Source organism: Rousettus aegyptiacus, unplaced genomic scaffold (genome assembly GCF_014176215.1).
Source record: "Rousettus aegyptiacus isolate mRouAeg1 unplaced genomic scaffold, mRouAeg1.p scaffold_m13_p_14, whole genome shotgun sequence".
Lineage (NCBI taxonomy): Eukaryota > Metazoa > Chordata > Mammalia > Chiroptera > Pteropodidae > Rousettus > Rousettus aegyptiacus.
In genome coordinates, this window is record NW_023416289.1 from 12,143,034 (window position 1) to 12,155,553 (window position 12,520).

Consider the following 12,520-nt stretch of genomic DNA (forward strand, 5'->3'; position numbering starts at 1 on the left):
AGTGGTCACTCTACAAAGTCATATCCATTCCCTTCTCTCTGGCTTTTATATTCTCACCTCTCCCTCAGTGCTTATAATCCTTGGGGCGATTTGGTTTTAATTTTTTTTTTCTTAGCAGGTAAAGTATCTGTGTTATAGGATCTTAAGCCAGGACTGCATATACCCGTATTTAATTTGGAAAATGTGTGGGTAAATACCACTCGTTATGGGATTAGTTAACAGCTGCAAGTCTGCCACTGTGAAAGCTGATTTGTTTAAAAAAAATTTTTTTAAAGCGCCATTTCTTTACATTAAAAAAAAAATCCATTCAAATCCCTTGAATGTTTCTCTTAAATTAGACTGATATGATCTAGATGAAGAAAGATATGATTTTAAATCATAATAACATGAATTTCAAATTATCTGAGATTTTTTCTAAGCCCCAAATCATTTCTGCCTCTGGGTAAATAGGTTAAATTTTTTAAATATGCAAGAATTTAGTTTCAACATTTCCCCATGTACAAATTATCCTTTCCCTGAAACAAAATGATGTTCCCACTGTATCAAGTCTTTCTGTCCATGTGAGCTTAAAAAAGCTTTGTTAATGCAAAATCAAAATAAGAAATCAGGACTGTATTCCTCAGTCCAGAAACCAAGGTCAGCCTGTGAGAAAGTAAATGGATGCTCATTCTTAAGTGGAGTGCAAGCCTGACCAGGTTCTTCTTTAGGGAAAGGTCAGATGCAAATAAAACTCAGGAAATGTAAATCCAGTAAGAACCAGGGCTGCAGAAGGCTCTGGAGGGTGAATCCCTAAGGAAAAGAAACTCAAGATAAAGTGTCTGAAAGCCAATTCTCTTAAATAGCAAAGTGGCCTAGTTCTGTTAGCTGCTTGATTTGATAAATCTAACTTAAATGTTGCTTTTAGTGTCATCTAAATTCTAAAATCCTTAAGAGTTCATTTACTGAGGTATCAACAATTATCAAATTGCAACCAAACAGATATGACTTCTTCTCCAACATCATAACATCGTAGGTATATTTACAAATTTATCTAAAGCAAAAATATAACAAAAGCTTCTAAATGTTTGTACCTTTGACCAGTACTCTTTTTTTTTTTTTTTGAGTAATTTATCCCAAATAAATCTTTGCACAGTTGACACCTTATATGCAAGAACATCACAGCATTTTGTAATGCATAATTTATAAAAGCAGAAACTATATGTCTAATGATAAAGAATGTATTAAATTAACTATGGTAATTTCACAAGATGGAATAGCTCACGAAGCAATTAAAATTAGGTTTTTGAGAATTTTTCAATGGTGTGGAGAAATAACCACAATATGTTAGTGAAAAAAGTAAGATATATATATCATTTATATAATTAATATATACAGAGAAAAAAGACTGAAGGAAATGCAAATGCTTCACAATGATTATCTTTGCAATTTTCTATACTTTCTAAATGTCTACAATAAGCATCTATTTACCGTCTACATGAAGAGAACAAAATTTAACATAAATGGACATGGATTCATAGACTATAAAAGAAGCCTCAATAATTTCAACCTCTGATTTGGTCTTTTATAAACTGAACAGATAAGATTAGACACAGAAATGTTTGCTGGAATGTAAAGAATTCGTTCCCATAGATCCACCACGCAGTGGGCACAGTGCTAAGTGGATGAGGAATATTGCCTTGGGAAGTTCTCAGTCTAACGAAGTGTAACCATGGAAAAGCAAAACTGGGTGCTTAAACTCAGGAACACAGACATACATGAGAAACAAGCCCTGCCTTTAAGCAGCTCAAGGAGCCTGAAAGTTCATCAAATAATTGCTACATGGTATGAGAAGTAGTGGAATAAATAATTTTAAAAAGCTGTGATCTTCAAATTCAAGCCACGATGGGGTACTTCCGGTGTTAGAAAAACTGTCATTTTAATTCTTCCTTTAAATAGCATATTTCTAAAGTGGGTGTTTAAAATATGCACACAAGAATATTATATACTAATCTTAATATATCTTACATTTTCAATACATTAACATGTACAACCAAGTTAAACTAGCTGTTCTGTGAACTTTGAATAACATATTTCCTACCATACTTATTTAAGAATCTAGAGATTGCAAATCAAGCTGCTTAAGCAAACAAAGAAAATTCTTAAATTTGCAACTACTTTCAGTGTGAATCAATTCTCTTAAGAGAATCTAAAACAAATGATTCACTGCTCAAGATGATCTCAAATTGCAATTGTCTCCCATAATCTCCAATTATAAATTTAGAATTTATAAAATCAATGTCACCTAACATATTACAACTTTTTTTTTTTTACAAGGGAGGTGGTGTTGATCATTTGGAAAAATAGTTTCAGTGAATGGGAAAAAAAGTTTGAAAGTGGGTGACAAGCTATGGTCATGGCAGTGAAGGCACTATGGAGGCAATCAATATAAGCTATCTTATCAAATTCGGAAAGTGGAAATTTTTACTTTTCATCGTATTTGGCCAAAAATAATTTTCACTGTATATTTTTTTTCCTAATTTTCATGGCAAAAGAACTGAATAGGAAATACATGGATCAGTGCTGTGCACATCATTAATCCTCTTGGTTTTAAGCCATTTAAAAATCAACTTGAAGAACCTATTTTTAGGTTGGAATAGAAAGCTTGGAAAGAGACCTTGTGGTATGGGAGTGCAAACATCCAGTAATTCCAGTAACCGTCCAAAGGCAACAAACAGGAAAGCAACCCAAGTCATCTAGAACTTTGTCTGCATCCCTGCATAAGACACTTTAGTATACTGTTAAGGATTGTCCAGAGATGACACGAGTCCCAAGGGACAGCTCTGAAATCTTGTGACCTCACTTCCTGCATCAGTTAGGAAGATTTCTGCTTCAGGTAATAGAAAACACCATATGGGCATTTATTATCACAATATTAAGTAGGGCAGTCTTCAAGTTGCCTCTTAGATTCCCTTCTCCCATGTATTGACTTCATCCAAAGCCTGATGGAAAGATGACTGCAGCCATTCCAAGTACAACATCCAGACCCAGCGATGGCCAGTGAAAGAAGAACCATCACATCTTTTCCCTCCTGTGACAGTGAATAAAACTTTTCAAGAAAGACCCAGCAAAATTTGCCTCCTGCCAAAACTGACATGTCTATGCCTAAATCAGTCATTGGCAAGAGGAACGTTCTATGATTGACTTCGATGAACTGGAACCATATAGCAGGGTATGGGCCTACCTTCCTCTGAAGCACAGAGCCATGTATGAGGATGGTGAAAAACCAGACCAATGAAGTTTCTCCTGGGAAGGAGGAGCCTGGGAGGACTTTTAGGGTGTGGCTGCTGAAAGGAAGTTTAAAAAGCTTGCCAAGTGTTGTCCTGGCTGGCGACATGGTGACAAACCATTTGGACCAGGAGTGTTAAGAGGCAATTCTTTCATGCAAAGAAATGCTTATTGAGATGATCATAGTCACAGAATTACTAACTGAAGCAACTATTCTTCCTATAGCCCTGTGCTCATTTGTTGCTTAAATCATTTTTTTGTCATTTTTATTTTATTAATTATTATTATTATTATTATTATTTTAGGCAAGGCAACCCTTGGTTGACCTCAAAGATTGCAAGGATCTTGTCTTTCAGCTTACAATCCCTTATTTCTTATTTTTCATGCCTACAGCACCTGGTCTTCATAGGTGGTCTCCCATCCAAGTACTAACCAGGCCTGACTCTGCTTAGCTTCCGAGATCAGACAGGATCAGGCTTGTTTAGGGTGGCATGGCTGTAGACTTTTTTGTCATCCGAAAGGTCATAAATTATCAGGTAGATATGGCTCTTCTTCGCAATGGATTTAGTGGAACCTTCTGAGATCTCACAGCACTCTCCTGTTACCTTTAGTATATTACTTATTTATGGCTCCCTTTTTATTAGAGTTCCTTGTAGTTCTATTAATATTCATTGAAAGTTCACCTAGATTCTTCTGAAGAACAGAAACTATGCCTTATTCATCTCTTATCCCTCCCCATTAGTTACAGTACTCAACATGTCTCAAATAGTTGTTCGAACGAACTAAATGAACAGAGTTTGAAGTTTATAATAATACAAAGTTCTAATCCATTATAATTTTATCTTCCTTTTACCATCTTATCCTATTTTTTCTTAATGTTCGGAAATTTTTAATACATCCATTTTACTTCCCATTACTACCGTTTAATTGGTCATTCAAATTGTTAAGATCCTATACTGTTATACATTAGTTCTTCCATCTCCAAAATGGTAGCCCTAGCAGAGATGCTCACAAAGATATATACATAAAGATGTTCACAGAAGCATTATTTATAATTAAAAAAAAAAACTTTATATGAAACAACAGGGATTGCCTAGATAAATGATAAATCCATTCTATAGGAAATAACTACTAAAGAATCATGCTTTAAAAGATTAATAATGGTGTAAGAACTCATGATAAATTCTTAGAGGTAAAAAAAAAGCAGTGAATAAAATGATATATATAATAGAATCTCAATTTTATATATAAAAAAATAACAAAATAAAAAATAAGAGGCTATTCCAGCCAAGATGGCAGATTAACCTGAGGTGTAAAGTCTGTCTCTTCTCCCACTTCAAACATATCCAGAAATTCTAGATAAAATTAGAGGAAAATTTTCAAAGTACACAGCTAGACTTAAAATAAGAAAAATACATTTCTAGGGGCCAGAAAAACAAGCCATTGTGTCCCTTAGGAAAAGGTGGATGTTGATTTTGGCACTGACACAGAAGTCAAGGTTGTAAGACTTGAGCTTTCTCCATGAAGCAAGATCAGGTACAGACTGGAACCAGAAAAATCCCAAAAGCCTAAAGACAAAGTTTGCTTTGAGGTATGGGCAGGAAGTAGAATCAGCTATGACAATCGGAACTTCCTACCTGCAAGGTATGCAGGCAAGGTGTAAAATTCTTTGAGCCATGAGGAAAAATCTAACTCAGGAATTAATATAAAAAGTGGTCCAAAGTTGGGGAGTCCATACATCCATGACAGAGTAAAACACAAAACTGCCCAAAAGGATCTTTCCACAATCCAGCATGTAACCTATAAATATATCATTATGACTGATGAACCCAAATTAAAAGATTATAAAGAATGCAAAGAAATTTAATGCTAAGAAAGTTTTTAAATGCAAAAAACAGTCATAATAAAATAACTTTGGATACTAAAGCAATTCCAAAAAAACTTTAAAGTAAATGTTTATAACCATTAACCAGATGAAAAAAAAAAAATAATGGCAGGAACAGGATATTACGAAAAGTATAAAATTTGAAAATGAAATCTGGAATTAAAAGACTATCCCTGGGGGGCAGGGGGTGAAGGGAAATGATATGTTAAAGACCACACGAGACAATGAAGAAGAGAAATTTAGTAAACTAGAAGGTATATTTAAGGAAATCATCTAGAATGTATCACAGAAATTTAAAAATATGAAAGAGAAATTTAGACAGAAAGAAAATTTAAAAGCTCCAGCATGTGAGAGTCATCTGAGAAAAACAGACTACAGAAAACAAGAAAAGGATAATATAAAAAATTTCACTAAAACTGAAGATACAAATCCTTAGATTGAAAAAGTTCATCATCTCCAAGACTAAATAAAGACAAAACCGCAAAGAAAATACTGTAGTGAAGCTACAGAGCATCAAAAAAAGGGGGGATGAATTATGAAAGCTACAAAAGAGAAAAAAATAAACTACCTTCAAAGGAACAATAAACAAACCAATAGGAGTCCTGTAATCAGCAATAATAGATGTACAAAGACAATAGTAACTTCAAAATACTAAGGAAAAATAACATAGCCTAGAATTCCATAAACAGCTAACAATCACCTGAGTTCAAACAAAAGGAACTGTCAAAAATATAAAAACTAAGCACAGACCCTTCTGAAAGAAATACTAAAGGACCTATTGAATCAGAATAAAAATGAATCCCACAGGTAGGAATATAATACAAGAAATAAGAGCAAGCAAAAAAAATGGTAACATACATTGGTAAATCTAGGTCGACAACAGCTAATTTTGGAGGGTTTCAAATCATAATGGAATCTTTGATAACAATAACATGTAACAGAAAAAAGGTGTTTAGGTTCTAGGATTATTGTCGTATTCAAGACTAGGACAGGATTTTCATCAACTTTATACTGTAGTAGAAAAACCTAAAGTTAAGCATTCAAGTCAAATATTTTAGGGTAAATATTGAAAGAACTGAAATAGAATGCAAACCAAATTCCGTAGAGAGGAGAAAATGTGCAAGAGATAAAGAAAACATAAATAAAAATTTATGTATCAATGACCATAATAAATGCAAATAATTTAAACGCTTTTTTAAAGAGTCTCAAATTGAATCAAAATTAAAATCTAGCTACATGTTGTTTATTGAAGAGACACCATAGAGTGGCACTAAAAGGACAAAAATAAATTGATAAAGAAAACTATACTAAGCAAATACTAACCAAAAGAATGCAGAGTTGCTAAGAATGGGATGATTTAAAACTAAATATTATAGTGATTATCTCTGTGGAGAGTGATAAGGGTTTTTATTATGTTCTTTATATCTTTCTGTACCTTCCAAATATTTTAAATGAAAGGATATTGTTAGAATTTGAAATAATACATGTTTTTTAATTATTAAGAATTTTATTAACAATAGCATAACTTAGAATCACCGACACTGCATGTTATTTATATCCCTACCCCCATACAAAATACATGTATTAAATCATTCAATCTTTATAACAACTTAATGAGGGAAGTGTTATTTTTGCTTCATTTTTCACAGGAAAAAACTAAGGCACAGAGAGATTTAAATAACATGCCTAAGGTCAAACAGCTAGGAGAGACAGGGCTAGGTTAGAAACATAATTAGCTATGTATACTGGAGATATCAGGTCTAATACAGATGATACACCTCAGAATTTACAAAGCTTACTTTTTCTTCTTTTTACTTTTTCCAATAAAAATATGTCAATGAGAAGACATATTTGACATTTACTACTAATAGTGGAATTCATAGACAAAATCCTTTTCTACAATTTAGTTCATGTGTTTATACTTCAGAACTATAAAACAAAAGCACCAGTATACCTACCAATATATAAATCATGGCTTTTCCCAGTTAAAACGTACCATTTCTGTAACAGATATGATTCTATTTTCATATTGTAATTGCTTCTGACTGATATCAGCAAAGTGAAGTTTGTAAAAGTTTAGCCAGTTTTTAATAATGAAAACTAAAAGAATATTTCCATCCATGTTTTTAAATTCTGATTGTAAAATGCATGGCTAGAACTATTCTCTATTTGGATATGGTTGTCTTTTCAGATTATATGTCCCTTTTCCTTTTAAGCAAATATGTAGTTTAGAATGAATTTTAAGATAACACATAGTTTATTTAATAATTTCTACAACTACAAAAATAGGAAAAAAAACCCACATTATTAGAAATTACCTTCACCTGTATTTATAGAGCCAAAAAAAGTCATCATTTATAAGTAATAGATGAATTCCTAACCAAATGGATATTGAAATATAAAGGTACATTTTGCTAGCTCTATCAGAAAGGGCCTTGCAAATAGCATGTAGACAATTACAGTTCTGGGAACATTCAATTGGCCACCTATCTTGGCTAAATTACAATAATGTGCATTTTGGCAAGTCATATCATTTTACAAAATCATTTTAAGTATATACTGTGCATTTTTTCTCCTACCTCTCAAAATAATTCTCTAGAATGCTTCAAACTTAAAGGAATATGCAGATAAACCCTGGATATCCCGCCATAACCAAGTTTTGTAGGAAGCTAGAGTACCTTCCTCCAGCTAGACTTCATTTTCCTAGAAGGTATTACCACAAATTCTATTTACATTGACACGCCATGGCAGCGTGTTAAGCATGCTGGAGTAGATGACATATTTGTCAGAGGTCCTATTTAATAAAATAATAACAATGGTAAATGGTTGATCAATACCTTTCCTTCCATTGTCATAGGCTGTCAGAAAATTTCTCTCCCAAGTAATGAGATAGGTTTAAAATTTTCAAAAACTAAAGTCTTTTTTTGTACAATTTCATCTATTATATAACACTGTTCATATTCATTTATGATGTCACATTATAATGTATGAAAAAGTGATTTGGAGAAATGGGGGGTGGAGGCATTCTAATGCATAGTTATAATAGATGTGTATGGGACTCTGGAATATAAAACTAATGATTTCATTTGTCTACTCCTTATGTTAGTTGAGAGTATTATCTTCTGCATAATTAACAGGGTTTTGAAAGGTTGAATATAAAATATTGTAGCATTTCTTGTCAACTTACATTGGGAACTGTATTGTGACTGATACAAATAACCTATAAGTGTACTTTTCCACCCAATCTGGAAAAACGATAAATACTATACTATGTTAGTACATCTTTGTTTTCACAGATACTCTCTCTATGAGTAACTATAAAGAGCAGAATAAAATTCATCTGAAGGTTATTATAAATTCTGGCTCACTTACATTTCACAAGTGACAATGCCTATTGACCTTAAAAATATAGAAGTTAAATTACTGGCATGACCATATAAATCTCATGTGTAACTAGAGAAAACTCTGATTGTCTAACTCATTGACAAGTGTCTCACCACTTATAGTATTGCATCATTACAGGAATTGGTAGGAACACTATATAAGCCACACAATCCTATTAATAATGAATGTAGTGATTTACAAAACCTGTCAAAAGCCTCACTTTCATTCACAAAAATGGTTACCCAAATAAAACCACTACCTTCTGTTTCTGACTTTTTATTCAAAATAATGCTTGCAAGTCTTATGTTAACACTGCAATTAGTTTGAAAACTGGTTGTTGTGGGCTAGGTAGTAAGAAGCAGATTGAACGATCTGGGTCAAGTTGGAGCTGAGGAACCAAGACTGAAATAAAGACAAGAAGGCACTACTGAGAAGACAGGTGACCAGAGCAGAGGCTGAATTACTGGATTCTAGAGACTGAGATTAAGGTATACTCAGCATGGACAAATACGTGTGCCAGGCGCAGTGCTAGGTGCTGTTTTCAAACATTTGAATAGGGTCACTTCCTGTAGTTGCACACAAACAAATATTTTTAAATACAACGTTTCCAAAATCTGCAATGAAGGATAATTCTACAACTAAATGTACATACTCAAAACAAATTAAGCTTATGCTTTTAATTGAAAGGAATTAATTTTTTAAAAGGAGAAACATTTTCATATAAGGTCCAAATACTATAAATATAAATATCTTGTCCCATTTTAGAAAATGAGAAATAGAGAATGTACTATCCTTTATTAGCCATTTTAGTATTATATGAACTGGCTTTAAGTCTGCTTTCATCTAAAACAGCACATACCAGGCATTCAACAAATAATTGTTTAAACAAATTGAGTGAATATTTTATCCACTTTTTATCAAAATAAACATTATAACATAAGATTCATTCCAATGGACTTCTAAATAGATAACTATTAGGTGTATAAAACAAATTAGGACATAGTTTTGCTACCAACTGTTAGGGCAACATGAACATTTAACATAACCTCTTTTAACTCTAAAATACCACGAATAGTGAGAAAGTTGTTCACATGTGATATTAGACGAAGTTCAAGACTAACCTATCTGCCCAAATAAAAAGCCACAAAAACTGAAGAATTCTTCCTATTTTGGTGAGAAAACATCATTTTTTAACAATCTATAACCCTTTTGTAATTATCAGCATGCAGAGGATGAATATCACTCATTCCCTCTACTTTTGGATATAGCCCTTGAAAAATTTTAAAAACAATACATACACTGTGAGAAGTACAAAAGAGGCAATGACACAGTAAGAATCCACTAATGCCACATATAAATCAGTCAGAGAGATGATTAATTCAGACTTTCTCTAAACCATTCACAGCAAAGTTTTTTTTATTTTATTTTATGAAGTCACGCAAAAGAAATTCCAGCCGCTAACCACATAAAAATGTGAATTATTTGCTGGAGACTTGATAACATTGAGGGGGGAAAGCCAAACATTCTTGCCAAGTAAAAGCATGAAAAAAAAGTCTGACTCTTACAGTTACCTTCAAGGTAAAATTAATTATTAAATGGCAAAGTGTAGGCATGGAATGATTGCTATCAATATTTTAATACTTTCAGTGCTAATTTCATTCTCACCATTGCAGTTTGTCTATTAAAGAAGCAAGACAAGTCTGTTTACTTTTATTCAGTCTTGCTATAATGATCACCTTAAGGTTTCCAACATTTTGAAATGCTTTGAATTTTCCTCTTCTTGAATTTCTAATATTAAACAAACTGAAAAGAGGCTCACATTTCATTCACACAAATTAACAATTCTACTATTCTTAGCGGGCTCATGAAAGATTAGATTACTAATTTCTGAACATTAATTTTTTAATTCCCACCCACCAGTACTGCAATTCACATTGTGTTCAGATACATATTTTATCATAAAGTGTGCCAATGATTTGTAAAACATGAACCTTGTGAAATTAGAAAGTTAATTTATCAATTAGCTGAATTCAGCCTAATTCATCTCTAGAGCCACGTTTGCAGAAATGCCTAGCTAAAATACATCAGGTTTCAGGTTTCGGCAGACTGATTTAATAGAAGACTTAAGAGTTGAGTTATGGAATGGATATGTCACAAACAGATCTGGATGAAGAATTAAGAACTGTCCGTTTTAACTCCATTGTCACAGTGGGAACAGAGCATCTTCAGAACCTAGAGGTATGAACCCAAGAAAATCTCTGATTGCTAGAGCCAAGGCTCCAGTAATCTTACTTCTATCTACCCTCCTGACCTCCAGCCTATGACCAAATACTTCAGTTGTACCTGTGATGTTGTCTCTTCCCAGACCGTGGCTCCATCTGACCACATTGTTCCTATAAGCCCAGTGGTTCACCACAACACTAGGCACCTGTCAAGGAGGTAGGTGATGTCCAAGTTGGCCACTGCCTGGAAACTTGCCATCATCTTCAACTCTTCCCTCTTTCTACCCACCACATTAAAAGCATGACTAGATGCTACTGATTCTTCTTAATGGATTTCAAACCTGTCCATTTCTCTATCCCCATTGATAGACCAGCTGGTTCATCTAGGTCGCCATCACTCTAACCTCTCAACAGTTTCTTAAGTCACTTCCTATACCAGTAAAGGCACCTCCACTCCATTTTCTACTCCATTCTCTGTACTGCAGGCACAGTGGTATTGCTCAAAACTTATCTTAACACATCATTCTCCAATTTAAAATCTTTGAGATTTCCCACTGCCCTCAAAATAACAGCCAAACTCTCAATCACATGTCCAGGATTCAACACTCGCTTTCTTACCCAGCCTCGTCTCTCTCAAACTCAACAACTTCTGCACTCTGAAATGCAGACTTGTGTCCTTTCTCATCTTGAAGGCTCTGTGCTTAGTCTAACTTCCCCTTACAAGACTAAACTAAGCCTCTTCCAAGACATGACATATCAGCCAGATATATTTTGCTCATGAACTAGCTTTACTCATAGTACTAGTATATTACTATTTCATTGGAGCTAAAATTTCTAAATATAAGAATATTCGTAATATATTATAGATATTCTAATACTTATCAAGCACCTAATATGTTTATGTAACTGTTTTTAACATTTATTTGTATTAACTTATATTAACTCAGATTAACCCTATGAGTTGATCTAGTTATTATTTCCATTTCACAGATGAAGAAACTGAGACACAGCTAGTACGTGGAACAGCTGGGATTCCAACCAAGATCATAAGGTTCCAGAGTTAACTAGTAAACTTGTCTGTTAACTCCAGAGACAGTCAGGAAGAGCAAACTACATTTGAACTTATAGTAGATAATGGCAAATGAGTGTCATCTGACAGTAATAAAATCTATCAGTGTCAGAGTTGAGAGAGTAGTTATGATAACCAGTGTGTCTAGTCTGAAAATCTCTGCAAGAGTTACCTCTATAATGCAAACATTACATCCTCTAGCTCAGTGTGCACTTCACCAGGGGAAAGTTTCCCATATTATATTAACATTTTAGGTCTACTTTAAGAAACAATAAAGTAGAAATATCACACTGTAGAATTATGCTGCTGCCAAAACTAAAACTACATAATTAATGTTACAGAAAAATGTGGGTTACCAGTGCTTTGAAATCTAAACTGTATGTCATTTTACCATTTATAGTTTATTAACAAAATTAGGTGCAGCCTTTTTTATATTAACTACTGTACATTTTTCTGATGTTAAATCAATAGTTTCCATTTTCCATATAACAGAAATTTATAAAATAAATACATCAGACAAATGGTCATAATGCAACCAATAAAATAAAATCTGAAAGAGTAAAATGATGGCTATTATTTATCATGAATATTTGCATCCTCAAATAGTAAAAGTCCTAAGTCCTTGCCTCAGTTCTTATAAGTATAAAAGTAAAATATGGATTAACATATTAGCCTTTTCCATCTTACAAACCAAAA

General features: G+C 33.2%; 1 long non-coding RNA gene and 1 pseudogene across 1 annotated transcript; one reads left to right on the forward strand and one right to left on the reverse strand.

The window, feature by feature from the left end:
* Positions 1-3,648: 3,648 nt before the first annotated feature.
* On the reverse strand, positions 3,649-3,767 carry LOC118611669 (annotated as a pseudogene).
* Positions 3,768-10,702: 6,935 nt separating this feature from the next.
* On the forward strand, positions 10,703-11,855 carry LOC118611425. The gene is made up of 3 exons (XR_004954392.1): positions 10,703-10,771; positions 10,899-10,972; positions 11,746-11,855. It is a non-coding gene; the product is annotated as an uncharacterized LOC118611425 (long non-coding RNA).
* The last annotated feature ends 665 nt before the right edge of the window (positions 11,856-12,520 follow it).